Consider the following 25,032-nt stretch of genomic DNA (forward strand, 5'->3'; position numbering starts at 1 on the left):
AGAAGGGGTGTGGGTTAGGGGGTCCATGGAGAGGTGCCGTGTGTGTCTGTAGGTGACCTGCATTTGACAGTGGTGTATGAGTGTGTGCCTGTACACAGTCAAACCCAGTGCTAGCCCTACACATGTGTATTTTGGACAGCTGTAGACCATACATGGTAGAGTGGACAGTTCACCATCTCCAGCCAGGTGCAAGGTTACTGGCTCTTCCAGGAGTAGCACTAGCATCACCATGCTCAAGGTCAGATGCAGTGCTAGTACTTGATAGTGACTGAAAAATGCTGGCGCTGTGTCCCCCATGGGACATCCCAGGAACATGTGCCCATGGCTTGCCACATCATGGTGTGGACAACACACTTTCCTCTGTAGTGCTGGAGGTAATGCCACTACTGGAGCATGACTGTGCATGGCCACATGGACTCTCATCAGATGTTGTTGCTGACCTTTGTCCATGTGTCCGATGCCCAACTACAACTAGTTGTTCCAGCACAGACACAGTGCAGTCCAAGGCAGGCACTTTCTCAGACCACTGTCTGTCCACTGCATCAGTGAACTGATCCAGGGTGTCTCCAATGTGGTGGAAGCAGTCATGGATGTTATACTGTGCTGTGTTCATAATCCTAAGCATCCATTTGGTATGTTCTGAATGTGCCTATGCATCCATGATGGCCTGAAACATGCTCTGAGTGGCCCGTGATGTGACTACTGCAACAGGTGGTAGACAGACAGCAGTTCTCCTATGAGTACCTCTGTCAATCCAGCTGTGTGGGATGTCCTCAGCTGTCTGGCTATGGCCAGTGTCTACACTTACTGACACCGTAGTTGCCACACTGTCCTGTTCAATGTCGCCACCCTCTAACTGTCCAATATCTGTGGCCTCTGGGGACTGGGTATGTGTGGGCATACTGACTGTGTGTAGTGACAATGGAGACAGAAGAGGGATGTCAAACTCTGGGACAGATTCAGCCCCCAACAACCCCACCTGTGCCTCACATTGACTGCCATCATCATCAGAGTCACTGACATCAGGTTATGAGAGGGACAGACTCCAAACGCCCAGTCACCTGTGACAACCAAAACAAAAGCAGTACATTACTACCTGCACTTTTATGTATGGTAATCCACACAGACTCATACAAGTGAGGATCCACAACTGCATTATCTGACACATCTTCTCATCTCTGCTCCCATACACAACAGACAACCTGACACCAACATACACAGACAAGTCAAGCTCTTTATAACATGCACATCAGCCGTGTCCAGGTGAAGTTACCAACACAATCAGCATGTAAGTTATGAAATATGACACTATATGTGATAGGCCTACACATAAAACCCAGTACACCTATCTTGAGAATGATATGCAGGACTAGTGTCACTGCTTCAGGTATGTAGCATCTCCCTTTTGTGTTTGAACAGTCATCTTGGAGTAATTGTCTCATGCATACCAGGCTGTGTAGCCACTCATAACTGTAAGTGCAGATGTATCAATGGTTGTTCAAATAGACACCTGTGACTAACCAGTCTATGAACCATAGTTATCTGCTCCAGAATGGAACATACAAATATTGTACTCTGGCTAAACACAACATTTGTAAATACGGCAATATTGCAGCCCTTAACTGTCATAGGGTATATATGATCCTTAAAAACTGTATCACAGTTAAGTACAGGACCACAGACTTGTGCCATTCCTGAATGACTTATGAAATAGTGTGGGAGAGGTATTGTCAGCAGCACCACATGTTTCAGTGCTACAAGGTAATATGTGCATATATCCACATGTACAGTACCCACTGTGATACTGGCTGTATTGCTGACACTTTGAGTATGTGTGTACAACTGTGCATAAACTCTAACTCCTACCCCCAATGGAGATAGGCCTAACACCCATGTACAGGTAAGTACACCCTCCCACACTGATACAGTATTACACATGACAATACAGTATGCTTACCTGGATGCTCATCTGCTCTGGACACTGTGGCACCCACCTCCACGATGCATGGTGTAATGAATGCCTGGGAGCTGGTAGGTGTTCCTAGGTTTGCCAGGAATTCCTTTGTGGCTGTGAGTGAATGTTCTGTCACAGGCCCTCCACCAGTGGCAGCACAATCCCTGGCAACAGCAGCTGTTCTTTGTCATGCAGCATTCAGCATGCCTGTGGCCTGGTATAGGACCTACTCATAGGTCCTGTCCTGTTGGCCAGTCTGATTGACATCTTACACAAGGTCTGCCCACAATGCTGCCCACTGCTCCCAATTATGCATCCCCCTGGAAAACAAGATCTGATTGTGCTGCCTCAGTCCATCCACTATCATGTCATTCTCCACCTCTGAGAAGGGGTCATGTCTTTGGTGGTACATGGTTCCTGAAAGAAACAAAAGTGAAACACATTACAGGACCAGATACGTGGACATCCACTATGTACAGATCCAGCACACCCATAATGGCCTGCACTATCCACTGCTCTCTCACATGTCATACCCTGCAATCTGGCAACACTCTGTGTGTGTGGATACCACCATGATAGTAGCAATACTGGGGTATATCCCTGTGTGCCATGACAGATTCTGCTGTAAGTACCAACACCCAGCACTGCAGTCTACTGTGGTGTGTCCCCTATGGGCACACTCCCACTAATATGTCATATGGTCACTGCCAGACAAGTAACAGTGTGCTATTACAACAACTGTATGGGGACAGTCCAGCAACACCAATGTGCCACAATGACAGAAAACAATGCAAACCTGCTGTAGTATATGTTCCCTTTAGGCATCATACCTCTCAACTATACAGATATTTGCAGAATGCCAGGATGCTTGCCTCATAGTTTAGGTCATTTTCACACAAACTTGTGGATCTCTGACAAATATTTAAAGATTGTGAATAAGTTTGGGCCTTTGTCCCCCATACATTATGGTTTTATCCTGGTTTCATGCGGTTGACAGGCATGTTAAGCATAGCCATCAACCAAACAGGTGCATATGTCAAAAGAAACAGAGACTTAGCCAGGGTACATCTGGGACATTCATGGAGACTTTTAAAATGTTAGAACTATGCATGTGAGACAGTGACTGAATTGTGCTGGTGAATTACAGTGCATTGTTTGACATTACAGGAGTGCACACCCTTATTCATAGTCACTATGTATTATGTGTACTCCACTAGCTTTCCTACAATGATCAACCATTGTAGGAGGGATTGACAGGGACAGAGCTGAGATGTGATTAAAAATCAGGGATAGTTGAGAGGCAATACCTGTAGGTGTAGGACAGCAGAGTATCACTAGTATGTCATTACCATAGATCTAAGACAGGTTTACTGTTGTCATCTCTGTTCTCCATTACTCCCATCCACATCCTGTTATATGGAGAAACTATTACATACCTGCTGGAGTGCAATACTTCTTTTTTGAAATTTGCTTCATGTATACTTTGGGAAATCCACTCTCCATGTGAGTTAAGTCTCATACAGAGTTGTTCCCCATTAGCAGCTGCTTGCCTTTCTAAGGCACTTCTGAGTAGAAGATAATTGCCTCTGCTCAAATCTGTGGTGAAGATCTGCTAATTGCACCCAAAACAGCTGAATTGCACTATCATTGGCCAATGACATGCCACCACAGAGCAGTATATAAGGCCTTCTTGTAGACCTGAGCCCCTTTTTTAGTTATTAAGATGGACATCACTGAGGTGTGGACAGTATAGCAATGCAGAGTATAGGTACCATAACGGTTGACTGCAGACATTTATGGGGTATGTCCACAGTTTCACCTCATATGTGTGGTCAGTGCCCCATGACATAGTGGTCATCTGGCAGTTCACTGACAATCATTGTGGGTTGAGGTCAGTAAAGAAAGAGGCACACTTGAGTGTCAGACTTCATACCCATCAGAATATGCATGCTAATGCAATAGCTGTTATTCTATCAACCTACTATCTTTGTAGTGGCAAACCATTACATATGTACCTATCTGTGGGCCTTAGCCCCCCCATTACATATGGCTATGTTCAGATACCTTGTTCTAGGGGGTTTGGTGGTATGGAAGGTCTATAGCAGCTACCTGTACATACAGCTGTGTATGCTATAGACTGTAGCTGCTGCTGCAGCCTAGCACACATAGGGGAAAGTGTCAGCACTTTTGAGGACAGCAAGCTGTATGTGTTACTGTGGCAGCTGTGGCAGCCCTGTCATTATGGCAGAGCCAGGGTAAGGGTACTCTGTACAGTCCAATCAGGGCAAGTGAATAACGTACATCTGTTATGCAAAGGTGTCAATAACTGAGTAGTAGGCAACATATAGTTAGGCTATATGGATATGTGTAGTCTGTCCCTACCTGCAGACCTCTGACTTGCAAAACTGGGTAGCAGTTCAATAACTAGCAGTAATTTGTGTGGATTAGGATTACAAGACTCAGTCATTACTTGCTGTCTTCACAATAATGTAATTGAACTGCTAGACAAAATTGGATCTTAACCCAGGACTGTGTGTGGCAAAATATACTGCATACAAGGCATTTAATAAACTACACCACTGAGTCACTGGAAATGCATGTGTATTTGCAAGATATATGTGCACATATACAAGCTGTGAGAAACATTTCGACATCCATCAGTATGCGCATGGCTTTACATGGCTGTATTTCTGCACCAGGGTCCAAGTTGTACATGTACTTTGCCATTGCTGCCTTAGCAGGTGTCTTTCCACAAGTTGCTGATAAAAGGGCACATATAGCTGCTATCACAAGCCTCAGTTATATCCATTAGTATGTCTTTGGCAGTCTGCTGGTTTATTATTGCACCAGAGTCCAAGGGTCCCTCCTCTTGGGAGTCTTCTACAGAATTTCCCCCTGAGGAGCCACCCGATACGAGGACATGCAAGACGAAGCACATTGATTCACCGGAAGAATCATTCACCAAATACACAGTTTATGATGAAGGGGAAGGTTACCACTGGTCACCCCCTGAAGATGTCTCTTGGAGAGATCCTGGAAATACTGAAACAGAGGGGTGATTGGAAGCCCTCAAACCCATCCTCTGAAGAATCTGTGTTCTTGAATGTTTTCATGCCCACCTCTCTACTTCCTGGCTGATCCCACCCATGGATGACCTAAGTAAGCTGATTGTCCAGCAAGCATAGAAGGCTCCTGATTCCATAGAGCCCATTCCCCAAAGGGCAGATAAAATTTTAACAGCCCCAGAAGATCAGCCCCATTGGTTTAAGAGTCTAGCAGCGGATGCCATGGAGGGGTGGCGGCCAGCAAGAAGGAACTCACCATGGAGGGTTCTACTGTCCATCCTCCTAACTGGGAGTCTAGGACAATGGACAAATTTGAGATGCGGGTTTTTGCCTCATCGATCTTCGCTATTAGATCCTTGAACTTCTTGACACATTTTACTAGTCTCCAAAGGGATCTGATAACTGAGCTTTAGACACCCTTACAGGAGCTCTGCCTGACAAGGTTCGGGACAAGGTTGCCTCACAGCTTGCCACCCTGGACTCTATTTCAAACTCATTCAGGTGGCTTATTGCCCATGCAGCCAAAGGGATGCCTAGGGCTGTGGGTACTGGCATTGCCATAAGGTGACATGCCTGGATGCGCTTGTGTGACTTTGCAGAACACTTCAAGTCTTCCTTCTTAAAAGCTCCAGTTGGTGCATCCTCTTTGTATGGCCCAAAAGTTAAAGACATGCTAGCCAGGTGTGAGAAGGATGGAAAGACCATTTCTGCCATGGGCGTTAGTTTTTCTCCTCCTCAACTATCCTCTTCTATGAATCAAAGGAGTGGGAAAATGTGGTTCAAAAAATCCCAAGGACCTTTTCCTGACACATGTGGTGAGTAGTCATCCTGGGGCAGAGGTGGGAATTCTTCTGGAAGATGTTCTCCCCATGGCAGAGGGAGTCTGTGTAACCAGGGCTCAAAATATGCCTTTTCCAGACAACCCTACCAGTGCTTCTCAATGAAGGCCCGATTGCTTACTTCTGGAAGCAGTCAGGGGAAGATTTTCACTGCACCAATCTGCCTGTCTTACAATAACTTCAGATACCTGGGTGCATAAAATTATCAACAGAGGTTATCACATCCCATTCAATCTTTTTCCAAGACTTCAAAAATGAATCCCCAATGTTCCACACCATCAGAAGGATCTATCAGCCGTAGAAATCCAAAAGCTGCTTCTAAAAAGAGTCATTCAAGAAGTCCCACCAGACCAAAGAGGCTCTGAATTTTACTCAAGATTTTTTTTAGTGCCAAAAAAGACAGGGGACTGGAGACCAATTCTGGATCTCGGCCTATTGAGCAAGTTTGTACAACAGACAAAATTCTGAATGGTCACTGTTCAGTCTATCCTTCCCTTTGTAGAGAAGGACAATTGGATGTGTTCGATAGATCTTCAGGATGCATATTACCACATAAAGATGGACAAACACTCCAGAAGATATCTCTGCTTCTGGCTAGGAGACAGTCATTACCAGTTTCGAGCACTGCCATTCAGTCTCACCACAGCCCCCAGGGTGTTTATCAAATGCATGGCAGTCATAGGAGTTGACTTGAGATTGGAAGGATTCTGAGTGTTTCCATATCTAGATGACTGGTTCCTCACTGCCCCCTTCAGGCATCTACTGCTCTGTGCAACAGACTTCATGCTACAACTCGCAGAGACTCTACACAGAGCATTTCCATATACAAGGAGAAGCTACAGTTGACTCCCGCACAAGATTTAAAGTTCATAGAAGCAAGACTCAACACAATTTTCTGTATAGCCTTCCTTCCTCTACACAGGCTGATGAAGCTGAGGTCATAAGTCAAGCAATCATCTTGTGAAATAAAGTTACTGCTTGCCTGGTACTGCAAACTCTGGGGACCATGGCAGCAACTATAACCATAGTGCAGCTAGCGAGATATCACATGAGGCTGCCTCAATGGCTCTTGGCATCACAATGGTTGATTATAACACATCCAATGTCCCATCCAATCCTTATTACAAATCACTGCAAAAAGGATTTGTCTTGGTGGATGAAGCCAGAAGAAAATCTGTGGGGTCACTTTTTTCTTCCCCTTTGTCAAAATCCATACTGACTATGATGCCTGTGTGCTGGCCCAGTAATTAAGGAGCCTCAATCCTCACCACTAGCACCAGTGAGGAGCATGCGCATTGGGAAGAATAACATGTACACACACAGTAAAGTACAATTTCCCTTAAGAGCACACAGAGATCACAGTCAGTCTGGGGATGGTTTCTTCCTTTCTCTCCAGATCCCCAATAAGACTCCCCACTGGCACAGCTATAGAGTGGAGTCCTTAGCCAGGGTTCCAAGCCAAGTCTTCCCAGCACTTCCTCTGTCCAACCAATGCTTTGTGTCCCTGCCCAAGTAGCTCACACACACACACACACACACACACACACACACACACACACACACACACACACACACACACACACACACACACACACACACACACACACACACACACACACACACACACACACACACACACTTTGAGATATGCTTTATATACAAACACACAGACACTCCTAGGGAATGCTGGCACAGGTTCACTAGGTATGCCCCTTCTGCCCAGGCTGTAAGGTAGTAACCCACTGCCACCAAAACACCTACTTATCAGCTACTATAAGGCCCTTCCCAAAGGATGACCAATTTCACTGTGCAATAATACTGTTATCCAATTAGTAAGTGTGACCAGAACATTTAAGGCTATTGGAATGGCTGGGACAGTATCACTAAATTCATGCAAGTAGTCTAGAGCTTAAATTATCTCTACACAAAACAGCTACAGTTGAAAGGTTTAAATATTTAATAATAAATAATAAAAACACAAGACAAATATCCTCAATTAAATACAGTGCTAGTCAACAGTTCAGACACAGGAACTTTAAAACAATACTGTAGGATCGTCTGATATACATATAGAAAACAGCTAGTCTAATCTTACTGTTTTCTATCGATTTCTAAGATAAATACTAAAGTCTAAGATTCTATTTACATACAGAGCAAGCAAGTGCTGGTGATGTCAGTTCTGAAGACAAATGCAAGATGCTATCTATTTCTCTCTGAGATCTCTTAATTTGATAGTACATCACTGCTGACTCATTTTAGATTACATCATTCTTGACACTTCTCTGGTTCCCAGGCTACCAGAAACTCTAAATTTAAATTTCTTAGTAAGCTTGCACCTGGTCAGGAAGCCACAGCAATAAAAGACATTATACATGTAAAATCTAGCAATTAACTCGTGTCCTAAGACAGTAGAAAGAATTCCTTCATCCAGACATCCTGTCTCTGAGCTTTGAGACCAAACAGTCATAAAATGCTTTGCTTTATCAGTTTCTTCCAGCAGGGTACACTGTGGTTACATTTTTGAAGTTCAGAATATATAACACAGTTTTTTCTTACATTTATTTTTCTTATATCTGTAAAACAGTCGGTGGATTATATTAATATTTACAATAATATAGAATTATCTACAACATTCTATCTAGCTGAGCTGGCAGCCTTTCAGTTTTTCACAGTGACCACAGATGCTTCCCAGAAGAGGTGGGGGGAATTATCTGGGGAAGACTATCCAAGGTACTTGGTCCATGCAGGAGGCAAATTTGCATATCAATATCCTGGAGTTAAGTTAAGTGCTTTTAGCATTGCAAGAATTCCAGTCTGTCCTTCCTTTGGGGGGAAATTGCAATCCAATCAGACAACATTTCAGTAGTCTGGTATATCAACAAACAAGTAGGAACCAGATCCTACCCTCTATGTCAGGAAGGCCTACGAATTTGGCAATGGACTATTGCTTCCAACCGCTTTATGGTAGCAGTGCATATCCCAGGGAAATTCAATGTGATTGTGGACAAGTTGAGCAGATGCATTCTGCTGCTTCATGAGTGGTCTCTCAACCACAGCATAGTAATAAAGAGTTTTTATCATTGGGGTCAGCTGTGCTGTGATCTGTTCACCTCCCCAACAAACAACTAATGCAGCAGCTACTTTGCCCTCAACCCACATGGGGAGTCCCCGACAGATGCACTTCTCCTCCATTGGCCCCCGGGACTTCTTTATGCCTTTCCCCCTACTCCACTAATCCCCCAGTTTTTAAAGAAAGCCCAAAGGTTGAGAAGCAATGTAATTCTCATTGCACCCTATTGGCCCCACCAAGTCTGGTTCCCCTTTCTTTGCCCTCATCTGGTACACCGCCCTTGGATTCTGGACCCTACTCTGATCCTATTACCTCACCCTCAGGACTCATTGCATCCCAATCTCCAGAACCTCAAGCTGATGGCTTGGTATCTCCAAGTCTAGTAATTGCCATGTAAAATAACTTATCCTCTTCAGTACAAAGGATTCTTCTGGCTTCCCATAAACCATCCACCAGAAAGCTTTACCAAAGCAAATGGAAAATAGTTTCGATGAGGGCCTGTTCCAACAACATAGACACATTCTCAACATCAGTGGACAAGGTCCTAGAATATTTAGCCACCCTTTTTGAATTGGGAGCCTCTACTTCTACAATTAGAGTCCATTTAGCTGCTATTTCCAGTTTTCATGAGAGACTTAATGAACATTCCCTGATTTTTCATTGTTTGTGCAAAATTTTTCTTAAAGGTGCTTTACATTTAAAATCCCCATTCAAATACCAGGTCACCACATGGGTTTTGAACTTAGTCTTACAAACCCTAGTTCATCAGCCATTTGACCCAGCAGCTAATTACAACCTCAAGTTTTTGTCCCAGAAAACTCTCTTCCTGGTAGCTATCACATCGGCCAGGAGAATTTCTGAATTACAAGCTTTATGTGTAAAGCATCCCTACATCATCTTTCACAAGGAGAGAATGTCATTAAGAACCAACCCATCCTTCCTGCCTAAAGTGGTGCCAGAATCTAATATTAATCAGTCCATAAACTTGCCAGTCTCCTTTCCAAATTTTTCAAACAAAGGTGAATATTGCTTACACCTGCTGAACGTTCATAGACAATTACATTTTTATCTGGACAGAACAAAATCTTCTATAACATCAGACCAGTTATTTGCATCCTTTTCAGGACACAGATTGGTAAACCAGTATCAAAAGTTACCTTATAAATATGGCTTAGAGATCATATTAACTTTGTTTACAACCAGAATAAACTCAAAATACCTGCTCTGGTTAGAGCGCATTTCACTAGATCTGTTTCCACTTCAGCTGCCTGTCATTCCAAGGCCTCCATGGAAGACATATGTTCAGCTGCTACATGGGCTACTCATCATACCTTTATCGCTCATTACAAATTAGATATGGTCTCCAAGAGAAAAGCATCCTTTGGCTCTATAGTACTAGGAATATCCTTCCTTAGGGCCATACAGGACCTAAAGTAGCTGGGCCTCTGTCCCATTTGTCAAGAATGAATGAAGACTGACAACATCAGATAAAGAAGTTATGTCCTTGCTATAACATTCCACCTGTGTTGTCAATCTTCATTCAGTCTAGACATCACACCTACCTTCCCCCTCCAAGAGACTTCTGGAGGATTGGACCAAGTCCTGGGATGCTACAGGGTTATTCCTTAGACAGGGCTTCTGCATTTTCTCTACTTCTCTGTAAAATCAATCTGAGGTAATGGAAGAGGGGTATTGTGGGTAGATCCTTAGCTCGAGCGTTTTTGGCTGGTACAAGCTATGTATAACACAGAGTCAGTTCCGAGAGGTCAGAACTGAACCCATCTCTCAAGAATGAATGAAGACTGACAACACAGATGGAACGTTATGGTAAGGACATAACTTATTTTTTTTACATCAGACCTATGTGGTGTGGTGGGTTAGTACAGTGGGCTGTAGGTGAAAGGGGCCTGGGTCCAAGATTTGGCAGAGTTGTTCATTTTGTACATGTATCTAGCAATGTAGCAAACACATTTAATCATTAAATCTCATTTAAGCTTAGCTAAGTGAAGCGGAGCAGTGCACCACGCTGGGCTGCTTCGCTTAGCTCTGCACAAACCCGCGATAAAAAATATAAAGAAAAGAAAAAGGGGTGGTAATAAAGTGCTGAAATGGGGCAAGCAGGGGGAAAACATAGTGACAGGCAGTTAGGGATGTGCAGAAAGGGTGTAAGAAAGACCCATACCTATCCATATCTTGTACAGCAACAACTGTGCATTTTGTCAGATTTTGAAAATTAATTTGGACTCTCAAACCCTAGAGAAAGGGGTAAGGACAACATAACTGTGTTGTCAAGCCAATTAGACCAGATTAGTGGTGTCCAGTGGACATGAGTGTGACATGGAGAGCTATGTATGGGGCTATATTTTCTTGGGGGGGCAGGTACCCATTTTCTTTTTAAGGTGAGAGTGGAATGTAGGGGAAGGGACATAGGTACATGTGGGAAGTAAGTTGGGTAGGAAACATGTTTGCAGACAGACAAGACAGCAGATGGGGGTATGACACATAAGGGGGATAAACAAGTTGGATGGGGAGGATGTTGTGGAACCAAGTTGCACGTGCCTCAAATGGCAGCAGTGTGACTCACATCCCCACCCATTGGACAGTTGACACTGCTCATCACTGCCCTAAGGGTGGCTGTGCTGGAAGCTGGGCAGTAGGGTGAGACTGCGTCACCAGGTCGACCAGTGTGCTCTCAATCTGGCAGGTGGCATTCATAGCTCCGATGAGCAAACCTGCTCACCATGACTGGCAGCTGATCCAGGGTGACTGCAGCCCCTCTACAACCGCTCCCAGGGGGAGGCCAGGTCCCATCCCCTGATGCAGTTTCACCTGATGCCACAGGTGGTGCAGTGGAGGGGGCACCACCTGTCTGGGTCCCAGACATGCTAGGACCCGGTGCCATGGCCAGTTGAGGCAAGGTAGGCAGATCACCAGGAACTGGCCTACCTCGATGTGCTGTGGTAATGGAGGTATAGCAATAAGTATAGGTTAGTTATTAACAAAACATTGCTAGTAATAAGAGCATGGCACTACATTGGAAATAACACAGTTACACATGATTACAAATTATGTGAAACACAACAATAAATAAAAGAACAGTTAGTATAACAGCATGCCAGTGACAGGTGCAGCATAAGGTCAACAAAATAGGTAATTTAACATGTTAATATACATCCATTATAATACATAACAATAATAACACATGCCCCAAAAACAGTTAATTTAACAACATATGTTAATAGTAAACCATAACCAATGAATAACAGTAATAAATAAATGAAGATAAGGAATGGAGAGAGAGAGAGAGAGAGAAAATCAGTTGGTTAGTAACATTGCAGCTTACTTCCTTCACAACAGCACTACTCTCTACTCTATGGGTCTGTGTTTTCTTTTATTTTTACAGTGAGTACAATTCTCCTGTAGCTGATGTAGCACATACACACCTCTCAAGCTATATGCACAGGACACTATGGGCCAAACGATAACAACTGTGGGTACACATCTACACAGAACACTTGCACATCAGGTGGACCTATATAACTACCAATGTGTTCTGTGGGCTGAAATGGTGATACTGTGCAATCTAGGTACTCATTGCCATGGTATTCCTGTAACAGGTGGATTACGCACTGCTAAATACATAACATGAAATTGTGGCACTTCAGAGACATGTATGTGTACAGGACAGACTCTAAACATCAATCATGCCTTGGTTGGCAGGCTTGGAAATAGAACCCAACCACAGAGACTGTGACTGCAGCAACTTTTAAAAGACACTCCAGGCATACAGCCACACCAGGTTACACATATTATTTCTGACTGCACGTTGCTGATTTTTCACATTCTTGCTAATGATATTAACAGTCTAGGAATTATAAACACATAATTTTCTACTCATAATATGGGCTACCTTACCCATTTACCCATAGCTTCTGTGGAGAGAGTATTTGTGAGCATTACATGACTGCTACTGTAATATTTGGTGCTACCTAGCACTGGATTCAAACCATCATCTGTGTGTTGCAATATATACTATATACAGAGCATTTAACAAACTGCGCTACTGAGTATCTGTTGATTAGTGACTGACTTATATTTGCCTAAAGCTTACATGGAACAAAATATGACCTGGCATTACTACTACACTGTTATACTAGGCTGCAGTGACAGTACAACACACATGCATGACATACAAGAAAAACTAAGATAGTAGGCACATTATATATCACTCTAACAATGCTGGAATACACATTTTATTGTTAGTGGGTTCCAATGGCTGTGAAATCAATAAACAGTATCAGATTATGGAGTGGGCTGCCTCACTCATATACCTTGCTTACCTGATGTTTGTTAATGACTGAGCATTATGTGAACAATAGTGGCCTAGAGATAGCCTTGAATGGTACTATATGTGTTAAACAATGCAACTGGCTGCCATTATGTTTGGATTCCATGGATATTACAGTGTTGTATTTGACTGCAGCACCTTACCTTACAGCCTGAATGCATACAGCTGTACTGCATTGGTTACAACAACACAATCCTGATGTACACCATTTCATTGGTGTTAAGGGTATTGATTCATATTTTATTGCACAACAGTTGGCATTGATTATTTCATGCAGTATAGCTCTCATTCCACATGTATTTCACTACAGACTTATTTGTATATACTTTAATGCTTTTACTGGTATTGTTTCAGGTATTTATTGCACAATAGTTGCCATTATTCATTTCTTGAAAAACAGCTTTGATTCAACAATTATTGCACTACAAACTTTATTGTATATACTTCAATGCAGTTACTTGTATTGTTTTGTATTTTTATTGCACAATAGTTGGCATTATTCATTTTTTGCAATACAGCTCTAATTCCACATTTATTGTACTACAGACTTTATTGTATATGTTTTAATGCAGTTACTGCTGGACCCATTTTTGCTTATTTCACTACCGGTAGCAAAATACATCTGTACTCACCACATTCACAGCGGAACCTGGCCAGGCTCACATGCAGTGCGTGACTCAACATTGCGAGCCCTCTCATCTGCAGCTGTAAGCAGAAAAGTAAACCATTATGCATACCAGTTTTGCAGACATTCAGATTAGATATTGCTGAAACAGAGATAAAAATTACTTACATACTTTTGGGGTATCCCCTGCCTGAGCTTCTTGGATCCAGGTGTCTAAAATATCCCCCTTTCACCATTTCAGGTCATCATGGTGGTGGCGACACTGCTCACCTGTGTGATGGATACAAGTAACCCTGGTGAGTTTTTGGCCAGCTGGTCCTAGACCTCTGTCTTACACACCAAGCCCTGGAAACCTCCCTGCAGTAGCAGGTCACAATGGTATTTCACTAGGAGTCCAACCAAGACTCTGGACTCCTGGATGCCCCAACGCTGTGTCGAAAAGCACACACCTTCACCAACACCAGCCATAGTGTCCTTCAGAGACAGAAGTCCAATGGATTCTGCTGTATTCCCACCTATTGGGCTTAATATATGCTATTTTTCCACCCTTACACTTCATTCAGCAGCATTCAAAAAAGTGCTGCATCACTTAGCAGCATGCAAACCAGCTGAGCTGAGCTGAGAAGTGTGAAAACTTGCAGAACCGCATTCTTAGCAGAGCTTAGCAGTGCACAAACCAGCCAAGCGTCACATAAAAATTGGCAGCCATTATCATGTTTATGCGGTGCTTAGCAGGTGTCAACAGAGTTCAGCAGAGCTTAGCAGAGTGCAGTGGAGAAATATTTTATAACAAAAATATATAATATGTCTATCAAACTTAAATGCATATTTTCCCTTCCATGTATTAAAACTCTGGACCTACTGCACATGAAGCTGTAACTCTACCCATTTAGGTACAGGGATATTAAGAAATGAGGTATACATTCACATATACCACTGGGTTACCTATAAGCAGTGTTGCACAGTGTGGCACGCCACGCAAACATGCTTAGATATGCTTAAACAACACTTTAAATAAATTACATCCAGTTCCTATTTTAGATGTCTGGCAGATGTCTGCTATCGTATATGTGTGCACAGCTTAGCATTGCTGTCATCCATGTAGTGCAAACATGCTTTTTTATTAAAAAAAAAAATTAACATAACACAATAGGACAGTCCAGGGAGTCTCTTACTCATCAGCTGACACAGTAAGCACTACACCTCTCCCTACACTGATTCAGTAACCATGTTCCTAGGCTCTCCCTTGGCGATGTGCCATCATTGGTATGCATGGTGCGCTCCTGAGGAGGAACCATGTACACAGACATGGTAGCATTCCGTGTAGGGTCTACGCTGTGCCTACAAGGCTTTTATTAAATCTCGGGGTACTTAGATCACAAAACCTTGGACCATTTGGAAAGTGAAGTAACTGAGGAAGTGTGAAAATATAAAGAACAAAATATAGACCTAGACTTCTTTCCTCATAGCAAGGCAGATGTGTGGTGAATGGATCTTGTCAGGTCCAAGACAGAATGCAAAATGCTCTGTGTCTCCCTCTTTCTATCTCTCTCTCTCTAATTAATATCTCAATTATTACTGCTGGGATAGCTTGCAGAATGATATCATTTCTTGTTATCTGACTCTATCCCAGGTAAACTCCCCTCCCACTGCTAAAATCTAGCAGTATTTAGCATTCACCTGTGAAAATACATAGTCAAGGGGTTTTCATTGGCAAATGGTGGAAGTCAGGAAACAATTTACATTCCTCCACATTTAAAATCAATACAGAAAACTTCTCCAGTACAGACATTATGTCTCCTGCAGCACTGAAACTGAAAACATAACATATTTTTATTGCGTGGCCATAAAGTAATTTAATTTCAGCTCTTTTTCTGAAGTTAACCTTCTGTATTCCAGTTTCCACTGTTAAAATATATACATCTAAACAGTTACAATAGTGTAGATACATTTCTGCTCTGTTCCAGTAGGGCATGCTGTGGTTACATTTAAAGCACTTTGCTAAAACCTTTTTAACACACACTTCTGTACTACCAGTTTGATATACACCTGACATACAATTCTAATACAATTGTAACACAAGTATCTTATATGAATCATGTTGATATTCACAAATGACATGTAATTATTTACAAAATTCCAAATTGCTGGGGTGGCATTATCTCTTTTTGTGACATACAGCATGCTAGAATAATGAGTCCCCAAATTAGGGAGAAACCGCTAGAACAAGAAACATCTGATCAATTGCCATATGAAGACACTTTGGAGCCTTCAGTAGGAAACAGGTAAAAAAAAGTTCAGCTGGAGTTGCATACTAACAGAAGGAACAGGAAACAGTGGCAACTCCCACACAGTCAATGTTGTGGAGTGATAGCCAGTGAGTTCCCATATGAAAGAACATTGGATGACACAGGATAATGTTGAAGAGAATATATCACAGGAAGGTGTTGTGGAACTTTCTGTAAAATGCCGGCAGGAAACACAGAGGACAAAAATGTGTCCTTAGTTTAGAAGAAAATTATCTAAGGGAAGAGTTGCTTGATTTAATGGAGATTGATGGGCATAGTAAGATCAATGAAAGAAATAGTTTACAGAAAATTGATAAGGCCCAAAATGTTAGAAGTTTAATAAAACAGATGAACACAGTAATCAAGACTGCTCACAGAAATTCATGTGATATAATAGAAGTAAATACATTTGGCTCATAGAAAACAACAATGTGTAATGACTTCTAATCTTCTTTTGTGGATGATTTAAAACTGCATAATTTATCAGATGAGGAACTGAAAGCAAAACTGTAAGTGGTCAAAGCTTTCACAGTTGATGTAAGAATGCTATTTTGTCTTGATAAATGTGCAAAAGCAACAACTAAAGCAGGAAAGCTGCAGCACCAGGAATATATCTGTCTGGGACAGGAATTTAATGTACAGAAACATGAATAGGAGGAAGTGCATACATATTTGGGAATGGATGAGGGATTGACAATAAAACATGAACAAATGTGAATAAAAGTTAGTAAGGAATATTTTAGAAGCCAAAAATTAATACTGAAAATAGCCCTGACATCTAGGAACAAAGTCTAAGCTATAAACCAGTTTGATCTTCCTGTTCTAACTTAGAATTTTGGGGTGACTGACTAGTCCCAAAAGGTATTGGATCAGTTTAACAGGAAAACAAACACTTATCAAATGATTTTAAAAAATCAGTGTATACCAAGATGATATATTCTCTGTTCTGAAGGAGGTATGTGCCTCCTTGAATTTGATTGCATGCATAGATCTGCAGACGTAGGACTGCATACATATGTGCTGAACTCGCAAGACCCATACATAGTGAAAGTTTTAAACCATGAGTGGAACAAGTCCAATATGATTGCTCTGCTTAGTTTAGCAGAAGCATATTAGTATGAAGCAGGAATGGAAATCACACCAGAACTAGACAAAAATCAGGCAGCAAATGAATGTGCCAAAAAAAAAAAAAAAGCATATAAGGTGAAGGGTCAGATGAGAAGGCAAGAAATGTGGAAAAGGCATAAATATAGTTGCAAGTAGAGAAAACTCTTGGAATAATCCCATGTCGATCAGAATCTGAGGGTTCCTATTGTATTGTCAACAGCTTAGGTTGTCGAATGCTTAAACATCGACACCTAAGCATCAAAAGCTTGCAATAGCTAATGGTCACATTATGAAATTCTTTCCTCGGGAAAGAATTCACATGGCTGTTATCAGGGATTTGCCCTTTCCTCAATGTAGAGTGACCTTGGAGTTGGTATATTTAGTTGGGGGGGTGTGGGGGGGCAAAGCTCCCCAAAATGTTTGGGTGTGCTTGTTTATTTTGTTTCTGGGATTGTTGCTAGAATTCTTTCCCAAGGAAAGATTTTTATTATGCGGCCGTTCGCTATTGTAAGCTTTCAATGGTTAGGTGTCGATGTTTTTGGATTCGACAACCTAAACTGTCGATGTTGTGATATAGACGCAAGTTTGATGCAGGCATGTTTAAGGAGAAGTGAATTTGAATCAAAAGACAAAAGGTTAATATTGGCGGCCTAGGATAGAGGACTATGTATATGTTGGTTTACAAAGCCCATTAAACAAGTGGGAGAAACAGACAATTGTAGGTTTTGTAAAATAGAACTGGAAACAGGTGCACATCTTGTTGCTGGGTGTGATACACTAATCGCAGAGAGCCTGTATACTGAAAGGCATAATATTGTGGGGATTATGCAAACATTACAATATTGAAGTAGCTGAGAAGTATTGCAAATATGAGCCACAAAGAATTATAGACAATTATGAAGTGTACATCACATGGGATCACCTATTACCAACAGTTAAAAAAACAGATAAGAGAAAACCAGATATAGAAATCCAAGAAAAGAAGACAGCAGTAGCAAAGAATATTTTTTTAGAACTAATAATGGCATTGTAGGACTTAGATAGTCATTATTAAAATGTTCAATAATACTGGAATGAGATTGAGGAGGCATGTCTGTAATTTCTAAAATACAAATGTATATGTAATACTTCAAAAAAAAAAAACAAAAAAAAAAAACAAGCATACAGACCTGATAACTGTTTTCATCTTGATTTGTTTCATCCAACCAAAGTAGTTATGTGCATGCACAATTTAGAAATATTTTGAAAGCATTGACCTCTTAATTGCATTTAATTAAGGAATCAGTGTTTTAGTTGCCTATCTTTTAATAGTGTTCTGTAACCTACATTATTATTCAAGCCTGAGAACAACTTGAAGAGTCATCACAAAATAATATTCCATTTTTTCCAATTTAAAATTCCTATTACCTTCACTTATTATAGGCTGAGTTTTGTCAATTATTTGCAGGATGGCATCTTTATGCCTTTTATTACCTGTTGCACATTTACATAAAGAACTGAAGATGTTTTTCTAAATTACATAGTTGCTTTCAGAAATGTGCCGTTATGCACCTAATATTCTTTCCTTTATAAAATGTTGTGAATTTAATATCCAAAGCTACATATGCAACACATTCACAGTTGCAGTTGGCATATCCTTTGAAGTGACAGATTCTGTCACTGGGTGTACTTACTCTATGCACATACATACATATACACACACACACACACACACACACACACACACACACACACACACACACACACACACACACACACGCACACACAAAAAACATATATATAGATAGATAGATAGATAGATAGATAGATAGATAGATATTTCATTCTTGCTTATGCATTTACTATACTTTAAAATAGGGAAAGTGCTATATATAAGTTTCTATCCTTTCACAGTGCATATGGAGACATTGCTATATACTTTATAAATTCCAACCCTTGTGATAGGTGCAGTAGGTTGGGGTCTCCAGCCCAAAAATTCCATTTGTTAGAAATAGTATTATATACCTGATATATATTAAGACAACAACACATTAAAGATGTTGTTTTTTTTTGTGCTCATGTTCCTTTAATTATAATGTGTTGTAAAAGAATCATTTATGTTGGAGACAATCTCTTCCCACCAATACTACTTGTAGTTTTTCGTCAATGGCAATGTCTTTGCACCTCTAACTCTTTATTTAATGTAATGTATGAAAAAGCACTTCATTATCTGTCATCAACTATTAAGCCATTACCTTATTAACTTTAAAGGCAGTATTCCCTTCAATGTGGACAATGTAATTTTCTGAAAATGCTAACAAAAATCATATTTGAAAAAAAAGGCAGTATTCCTACAAAATTGAGATGTAAGCTAGAAGTACGTAAATAACTATGGTTTTATGCAGCTTCCTTGTATGTAAAAGTCTGTAAAGATTTGAGTTCCTTGTATACAGTGATACCCAAAAATGTATTATTTATTTATTTATTTGACATTTCTTAACCAGGTTGGTCCAACTGCACTGAAATAGCTCATTTTCAGTGGAGATTCGAGGAGAAAAGCTCCAGTGCGTAGACAGTGGGCAGGATTCACGAAGCCTCCGTGTAAGAGATACATGGATTACACGGAGGCTGCAGTTAAATGGTGTGACGTCAGCATGTCATGCATATGCATGAGGGCATGCTGAATCACACCTAAGGCTAACACGGTCCGTGGAAGACAGTAGGGGGCGTGTCCATAGGCCGAGCCCTGCAAGCGGACACGCCCCCAGAAGAGTAAAATTGCCCAAAGTAAACACCCACGACAGAGGCCATGGAAATGTGAATAAACACAACACAACACATACCCCCACAGACTATGAACATAAAATATATAAATGAACATGTTATATATTTTTTTTAAATCGTAAAGATGTTTGCCCGTGAGTGGGCTCGTTTGCGCGGGCATGCCCATAGCTTAGCCACAATTAGCAGTCAGTGGAAAAGGATATAAGAACTAAATATGCAAAGTAAGCCAAGAAGCAATAGCATAGCGGTAAAGATGTCAGCTAAAGAGCAGGCATTCATGGTTCAAGCCCCCACAACATCAATTTTTATTTTTAGTAAGATACTACGAAACAAGTCCCTGACAAATATGTACACATATAAAATCATAGTTTATGTAAAATGTGAAATAGTCTATTTATTTTGAAGAAATGTGAGATAACAAAACAATAAAAAATGCGAGATGTGCCTATAGCTGAGCTACAGTTTAACAAGGTGAGTGCATCTGCTCGTAGGTGAGCAGTGGTTTAACAGGTATAAAATGAGTGCCCGTAGGTGAGCAGTGGTTTAACAGGTGTAAAATGAGTGCCCGTAGGTGAGCAGTGGTTTAACATGCTGGAACTGTGTGCCCCTAGCTGAGCTGAGTGTAATATGTGTGCTAACAGCCAAATGAAGCATAAACCAGCGTACCCCATTTGCGCGGAGCTGCGCATTGTGACAACAAGCTAACCGACGGGCAACTTTGAGCAAGCTGTATCAAAACTGCCTTTACACAGACACACACCCCCTAGCCTGTCTAGACAGTCATAAAAAATAAAAAGCAGTGGCTGGGTTCGAACCCAGGATACTATGCACCATAGTCAAGGCACTGAACCACTAAGGCATGACGGCAGTACCTAGAAATGCATGAATAGCAAATATATAGGAATGAATACGAAGTGGAGCATGACAAAGCAGGTTTTGTGAAGTTGATAAAATTCCAAAATGGCCAATCACAGATATGTGCGGGAAAAACGGCATATATAAGCCCCATAGACGGGAATACACAGCATAAACGATTGTAGAACTAACTTGCAGCCAGAATGTCAGGAGTAGGTGAGGGTAGTTGCTTTTGAGCACAGAGGTGGGACGTTGAGGAGTCCAGATACATGGTCTGGCTCCTAGTCCACAATCATGAGGCCCAACTCATGCAGGGCCAGGTCCTGCGGAGAGCATATAGGGCTGAGGCATGGGACCGGTTGGCTCATGATCTCACCAGTGCCACAGAGATTCCAAGGACTGTTGAGCAGGTCCGTCACCACCATGCGGACCTGAAGAGATGCAAGCAGGACCAATTGAACCTTTGGATCCAGAAGGCCTGGCAAATGCCCAACGCCCCACTACTGAGTAAGTTACATGTAATTATGTATGTAAGAAATTAAACTAGCTGATATTATGGAGATGTGTATTCCAATATTAATTTATTTATATTATAGCTGCAGGTGTCCGTTTTGCGAACCGCAGAGCCTATGGTGATAGGCTGGTGCGGTTGCGCCACCAGGCAGGTCAGTAATCCTCTCCCAGTAACTGTAAAGAAATATAAAAGTATGACAGTTAGAAAAAGAGTGCAGTGTAGTCACTAAGTAATAAAATGTGCAAGTAACAGTGTAAGAGTGTTTGCAAGTATTGCTTGATTACAAAAGTGTGTTGCAGTGTGTAATCCAAACAGAAAAATGAAAATGTCTGAAAAAAAGTCTGAAATAAAGATGCCCCACCTGTAATATAATAGTACACAACCTGCAGCAGGCTGAAAAGTACAGCTGCAGAAGATGAGCAAATCACATGTGTGAAATATACCCCTGTTGAAATACTGAAACATGACAGAAGTGAGACTTTTGGAAAGGATTGTAATAACTACAGGTAAAACATGTCAATAACGCCGAGAAGCAAGTGCAATCCTGAATAGTAAAATGAAAACAAGTGAGAGAGTGTGAGAAAGAGTTATGAATCCACCAATAAAGTAGTAATAACCCCTGAATAAAGTATACTGCAGTCAGTACAGAATGAAATGAATGTGAGCAGCAGAACCAAACAGCGAAATGTGTTCAAAGTGTTGCTGCAGCTGGAATGTGTATCCCAAAATCTGAATATGTTGCTCTCAGTCTGCAATATGCAGATAGTATGATTGTCTGACATACCAAGCATCCACAGTTGTCTATAGCTATATAAAGCAAATGTAGCAGGATGATGTAGCTGAACAAAGCCAGATATGAATGTGTATGAAGAACAATAAAATGTATATTGATGTAGCAGTAACAGTCCTATCACCAAACTGAAGTAGTTATCATATAGGAAACTGTAGTTAGAACAGTAGTGTGTATATATCTGCAGCTATTAGAAATGTACAGCATATGTATTGGTATTCGAAGGTGTTAATATTATTTTCTTCACCCCACCCTATAACCACATATAACCCATTCCATGTGAAAACGGTATGTGCAATCACAGTTAACATCCCTGGACATTTGTCCTGTTGGGTCATAAATATTTGCATGTCCATTGATGCATCTGCCCTGTTCATACATCCAAACATGATGGCCTGTTGCCATCAATCAACCCTGCATGTTGTTGGACTGTGTATTGCTGTTCAAATTATGCATGTGTTATGCTCGCTGTTCAGTGGTGTGAATATCTGGGTGTTTGGTTAATGGGAATACTAATGCATGCTGTTACAACTAATTGCGAATGGTATTGTATGTTACTAACCCAAACTGTCATGACATAATGCAAAACATGGGACGACAGGGAAGGTGGGTTCCAGCAGACCCACCTCTCCCACCTCAGCTGGCGAGTGCACCTGGCACTAGTGCCCAGTCTGGACCCTCCTCCGGTGGCCCTGTGCCACCTGTGGGTGGAAGCACTGCAGGGGATGGGGCTCGTCCCCCCTCTGCAAGCATGGCTGGAGGAGAACCACCACTCACCCTCCGTAGCGTCCAGACTGTGGTGCATAGGGAGATCCAGGACTCTGTTCTTGAGCCCATACGCCAGCTTGAGGCACAGGTGGCACAACTTATGGGCATGCCTGTTGCCCGGCCTACACAACCCCCAGCACAGCCCCGTCCTGGGCAGTGAAGGAACAGTGGCAACCGCCCATGGGTGGGGATATCAGTTCCACTGTTGCCATCTGTGGGCTCATGGGCTCTGGATATCCAAACATCCGTCCCCGTCAATTGTGTAACCTCCCACATGTGTCATACACTGCCCCTGTATGCGTCTTGTTTGTCTTGTCTGTTGACCTACCCAACCTACCTCCCCAGCTACACCGACTTTCTTCACCTGACATACCACTCTCACCTGAAAAAAAAAAAAAGGGCACTCTGTACCCACAAAAATATTACGCCCCATACATAGCTGCCCATTCCGCACACATGTCTGCTGGACATGGAAACTATCAATTACAACTGGCTGTACAACAAGTATTATTGTTGTCCTGACACCTCTCTCAGGGGTGGAAGGTTTCAAATGTCACACCAAATTACATACATATGCACAGCTGTTGCTGATGAAGAAATGGGCAGCTATGGGCCTTACCTACATCCCTCCTGCAAATCCCAGGCTTGTTTCCCTACTGTCTTACCCTCTTTGTGACCCCATTTTCACCACTTTCCTGTCTCCCCATTTTCATTTCTTTCAAAGAAAATAGCGCGGGTGTGCGCCAGAGTAAGCACTGTTAAGTGGTTGTAAGCGGGTGTGCGTGGAGCTGAACGCCAGTGTGCATGCGGGAGCTCCGCGCAACCAGCGCTAACCCGGTTACAACTGCTTAAAAGTGCCTAAGTCACTCTGATTGACAGGTCCTTTAGTCAGTTCAAAAGCAAAATAAAATCCCACTGTCAGTCCCGAACCCAGGACCATGGAAACAGTAGTCTGCATGACCTACCACTACGCCATGACTCTTATATAAGAACATTGTGCTAAAATAAATATATCATGTAATAGTAGGAATGAATGTAAAGGGAATATAGGATGTGTAGTACACAAAGCATGTCATTTATACTTACTGTCAAAACTAGTGGATTACCATAATAGTAGTGTGTGAACAGAAACAGCCATGCTAGTTTGTAGCTAGTAGGTAATAATGTCAGTTAATTTATATATATAAATGTATGTATATTTACACACACACATATATATATATATATATATATATATATATATATATATATAGATATATATACATGTATATATATCTATATCTATATATATATATATATATATATATATATATATATATATATAGTTGTAGGTGTCAGTGTGCATACACACTTACTACAGGAAACAGGAGAGAGGAATGGAGAAATGTGAATCTACAACACAGCCTGAATCATGAGAGAGATACTAACCTTTACACTCACAGAACAGTATCCAGAGCATACCAGTATGGTCCCCGCCCTTACAATCTGAAAGGGCAATGCCTGTCTCACATACCCTTTTATAGCACTGTCCTGAAATCACAGTGAGAACTGCAATCAGTACACAACTGGCTGCATGCAATTAGCAAATGCTGGCTTACAATTGGTGCAGAGGCCATCACATGGACTTATGCAGATACCTACAAAAGCATCCTGTACTCACACTCCACACACGCAATACATTCATTGCACTGTCTGGAGGCAGACAGAGAGAGAGAGAGAGAGAAAGACAGACAGAGACAGAGAGAGAGAGAGAGAAAAAAAACAACACAAATAACAACAACACATGGTACACACACTGAGTCTAAGCTGTCAGCAGTGACAGTAGCAAGCCATGCCAGCAGCAGCAGGAAGCAGTAGTAGTGGTAACGCAACCAGCTGCGACAAACACAGGTAATGTAGAGTAACAGGTTAATAGTCTGCATACTGTGAACCCCCATATGTGTCATAGGTCTGTATCTATAGGTATGTCCATGTGATATGTTGTGTGCACGTAGTTCCACCAAAAGGGGATGACTATACATTACATGTCATTCAGTGTTAGGCCAT

The sequence above is a fragment of the Protopterus annectens genome, chromosome 1.part2 (assembly GCF_019279795.1).
Source record: "Protopterus annectens isolate FY-2018-M chromosome 1.part2, PAN1.0, whole genome shotgun sequence".
Taxonomy (NCBI): Eukaryota; Metazoa; Chordata; order Ceratodontiformes; family Protopteridae; genus Protopterus; species Protopterus annectens.